Source organism: Anoplopoma fimbria, chromosome 14, assembly GCF_027596085.1.
Source record: "Anoplopoma fimbria isolate UVic2021 breed Golden Eagle Sablefish chromosome 14, Afim_UVic_2022, whole genome shotgun sequence".
Lineage (NCBI taxonomy): Eukaryota > Metazoa > Chordata > Actinopteri > Perciformes > Anoplopomatidae > Anoplopoma > Anoplopoma fimbria.
This window is the reverse complement of record NC_072462.1, coordinates 16,766,058-16,770,994: the sequence shown is the minus strand read 5'-3', so window position 1 is coordinate 16,770,994 and position 4,937 is coordinate 16,766,058.

Sequence of the window (4,937 nt, the reverse complement as noted above, 5' to 3'; positions counted from 1 at the left end):
ATGTAGAAATTTTTTCAAATTTATTAAAAAAGAAAAACTGAAATATCACATGGTCATAAGTATTCAGACCCTTTGCTGTGACACTCATATTTAACTCACATGCTGTCCATTTCTTCTGATCCTCCTTGAGATGGTTCTACTCCTTCATTGGAGTCCAGCTGTGTTTAATTAAACTGATTGGACTTGATTAGGAAAGGCACACACCTGTCTATATAAGACCTTACAGCTCACAGTGCATGTCAGAACAAATGAGAATCATGAGGTCGAAGGAACTGCCCAAGGAGCTCAGAGACAGAATTGTGGCAAGGCACAGATCTGGCCAAGGTTACAAAAGAATTTCTGCAGCACTCAAGGTTCCTAAGAGCACAGTGGCCTCCATAATCCTTAAATGGAAGAAGTATGGGATGACCAGAACTCTTCCTAGACCTGGCCGTCCAGCCAAACTGAGCAATCGTGGGAGAAGAGCCTTGGTGAGAGAGGTAAAGAAGAACCCAAAGATCACTGTGGCTGAGCTCCAGAGATGCAGTAGGGAGATGGGAGAAAGTTCCACAAAGTCAACTATCACTGCAGCCCTCCACCAGTCGGGGCTTTATGGCAGAGTGGCCCGACGGAAGCCTCTCCTCAGTGCAAGACATATGAAAGCCTGCATAGAGTTTGCCAAAAAACACATGGAGGACTCCCAAACTATGAGAAATAAGATTCTCTGGTCTGATGAGACCAAGATTGAACTTTTGGCGTTAATTCTAAGCGGTATGTGTGGAGAAAACCAGGCACTGCTCATCACCTGCCCAATACAATCCCAACAGTGAAACATGGTGGTGGCAGCATCATGCTATGGGGGTGTTTTTCAGCTGCAGGGACAGGACGACTGGTTGCAATTGAAGGAAAGATGAATGCGGCCAAGTACAGAGATATCCTGGAAGAAAACCTCCTCCAGAGTGCTCAGGACCTCAGACTGGGCCGAAGGTTCACCTTCCAACAAGACAATGACCCGAAGCACACAGCTAAAATAACAAAGGAGTGGCTTCGGAACAAGTCTGTGACCATTCTTGACTGGCCCAGCCAGAGCCCTGACCTAAACCCAATTGAGCATCTCTGGAGAGACCTGAAAATGGCTGTCCACCAACGTTCACCATCCAACCTGACAGAACTGGAGAGGATCTGCAAGGAAGAATGGCAGAGGATCCCCAAATCCAGGTGTGAGAAACTTGTTGCATCATTCCCAAGAAGACTCATGGCTGTACTAGCTCAAAAGGGTGCTTCTACTCAATACTGAGCAAAGGGTCTGAATACTTATGACCATGTGATATTTCAGTTTTTCTTTTTTAATAAATTTGAAAAAATTTCTACATTTCTGTTTTTTTCTGTCAAGATGGGTTGCTGAGTGTACATTAATGCGAAAAAAAATAACTTTTTCGATTTTAGCAAATGGCTGCAATGAAACAAAGGGTGAAAATTTTAAAGGGGTCTGAATACTTCCCGTACCCACTGTATGTAGCTGGCGTCAATATGAAGCAAATTAAGTTTTAAAAATGAATGGCAGACATTTAAAGCCTATGATTTAAACATGGTGTCAGGAATCAAAAATGAATTAACAATATTTACAATAGCCCTTATTTTTATTTGGACAGTTGGAGCAACACTACCAAACTTGTTTTTCTACAATATCAAACCTCTGGTCTTCAATATTTTGCACAGACTATTAGTTGATGTCCACATGTGTGGCTGCCTGTCATCTAACTGTTCTATAAACAGCTTTTGGATCCAACTAAGTTTTGTGTTCACAGACACAATAAATACTCCCCCCTGGCATTTTTTATATTAGTCCTTCTTGACGAGTTGTGACTTCTAATAATATAAATAAGGACTTTTTATTATATTTTTCTTGATAATCAACAGAGAACTGTGTTCTTCTCATATGATCTACTTACCGAACAACATGGTTATCATGTGCACTAAATTACATCATTTAGACGTCCTGTCATATCTTAAGTTAGTATTAACTTACGTAGTTGTTTCAAATGCCCCTGTTCAAAACCCCCAGAACATTTAGCTGTTGTTTGGCTTTAGTCTCCGAGAGATGGACACTAAGTAAAACTCATTTCGTTTTGCGTCACAAGGTAGCTTAGTGCAGCTCTGTTGATGCTGCAGAAAGAAAAACCTTATTTGCCCTTGAATGAATAAACCTTTTGGTCAGTGCTGCAGCGCGTCTTGTGAATATTAGGTTTTGTTGCAGAGAACAGAATGCACATAATCTGTAAGAAAATCAGCTCTTTGCAGGCTTTGGTAATCCCCACACTCTTTTGCTACAGGGAATCCCGTTGACCCCATTCTAAACCCTAATGCCATCTTTATCTACAGGAAAGACACTGTCTGGTCTGGCATCAGCTAAGCTCTTATAGGAAAGTTTCCTATTGTCAAGCATGATGATTAATTCCACTGGGCTCGAATCAGTGTGTAAAACGTACCTCAGATCAATACACATATTTAACAGTGGAGATGGTGGAAAGGAAAAAACAAGGCTTTCCTGTGCTTTTTCTTTGTGGTTTTAACTTAATCAGGACGGGAAATTAAAAGCTTTGCAATGCTACGCCTGCAGCAGTTTACTGGGTGACTTTCAGTGAGGCGAAAATTGTTGCCATTGATTTATAGCATGCTCATGGGTTCACATGGATGGTTAGTTTTACTGAACAATCAGAATACACATTTACAGTAAGCTGTGTCTACACCACACATGGCTATAGAAATCAGGTTCTTCATTTGTCTGGCCTTTGTAATATAAACAATGTCCTTTTGACCAACTCTACAGGCTCATACTACAGTACAGTCAAGCACACATCACTGTGACCTTAGGCCTCTTTTTTTAATATAACGTCTTTGTTTTTGTTTAACACGCTAAAGTAAGTTGCTATTGAAAGATGGACATTGAACGGAACCAGTGTGAGCTCAAACAGAGGACCCGTATGTTGCTGATGAACTCTTTACACACTTTGTATTTAAGAATATGTATCCTTCCTTTTCTTGTTCCATCAATCCATGCATGCATCTGAGCATCAGTTTGTGTATTTATTCATCCAATGCAAGATATTTCAAAAGCTACTTTCCCCATGACCTTTTGTCCAATGCCATTTTACATCAAAATGTCCCCCTGACCAACCATGGAAATGTATCCCAGAACAGATGAGTTCCATAAGATTTGCTGTAGATATTCTAGTCCCCAGAGAATGAATCCTAATGTTGGATATCTTGATTGGTTCTCTAAAAAAATGAATCCTGATTTTAATGACCATTGATTAGGCTCCTTGAACAGACCAAGACAAACATTCAAGAGCCATGCTAAGAGCTCATTTAGGTGATAATGCTCATTATGGAGACAATGCAGACTATTGCACAATTTTTGACATTTTGAAACAATGATTGATCTATATAAAAGGTCAGAGGATCATGCCAATCCATCCCCATAGTTCACTATAAATCCACAATGTTAACCTCATGGTGGTACTAGAGGAAACATCCGGGGGTTAATTGAAGTCAGGAGACTTCCCTGAAGGCCACGGATGCCTGTACAAGCTTAAATGGCAATCCATCCAGCGGAGGTTGAGATTTATGAGTTTGGACAACAGCTGAAACTGACTGATGACTTACGTTGGCATCCCTTGAGCCTCTAGCGTGGTTTAAACACATTTTATGTTGTTTGTTCCATTCAACAGTTTTATATCGAGGGCTGTATATTGTAGCCTCTTGTGGTGCTAGTCAGGCTTTAGTACAATTGGCAAAACTGGGGAATCATCATGTTTGTTCACACAAAAAATCTCAAGGGTGATGAAAGTTTCATGAAGAAGAATGATAATCTATTTTAGACATGTACGAAATGGCAACAATAAGGACCTACCTTTTCACTGAGGATTTTTAGATATATGTAAATGCAATTATATTCAAGCCAGCACAGATTGAATGCAGTGATTGCCTATAAGAACTCTCACCGAAAACTCCCTCACCCTGTGAGAGCTTTACAAGGACATCTGGAAAAATTGGGGAATCTAGTAAGCATAAAATCTGTTCCTATTACAGGTTTGCCAAAATTGATTTGAGGGCCCTCTTGGGATCTGTCTACAGTTGAAATATGTCTCTTCTGCAAAACCTGTTTCTATTCATCATCTGCTGAATCCTAAATGATAGAGAGTTCATTTGTTTTGAAAGCCACCATTGGATCCAGCATTTTTGTAATTACATTGATCCGCCTAAGGGGGCGCCACAACATATATTTGCTAATGAAAACATGAAAAAGAAATAAATGAGTAAGGCCCAACCTACTTTCAGGACATTCTAATTTATTTAAATTTCGAAACACACCGTAACGTTTTATATTTAGTTGATGTTTTCGTCAAACTGTGTTTTATTATGTATTATAGCCTAATGTATATCTGATATATGTCTTTTGGCCATATGGGCCTTCAGACCCTAAAGCAAAATGTATGTAAAATAAACTGTAACAGGTAATTCTGAAAACCATTTATGTGACAGAAGCCATTGGGCGAATCTGTCTTTGCCAGAATAATATTAAAAGGCCTGAAGCAAATTTAGGATTAATCTATTACATTACATAATGTAATGTAATGTAATGTATTACAGTTTTTCATTCTATATACACCTTATAAAAACACTTGTAATTCGTTTATTAAAATGTTGTTTCTGTAACACTTTTCTCAAGTTATTTAAATGAGTCTAATCCCGAGTGGCTGTGCGTTTATCACTATTCTGTCAATTAACCAAAAAAAAAAAAAAAACCAAATCAAAATCAAAATCTAATTATTCAGCAATTATTTAAATATCTATAACCACGAATTGCATTGTATAATCGACTTGATGCTCGCGGCTCCAGCGGTAGGTGTATATGATAGGCTGCACTGCTGCCAGCTGAAGGGAAACCATTGGCA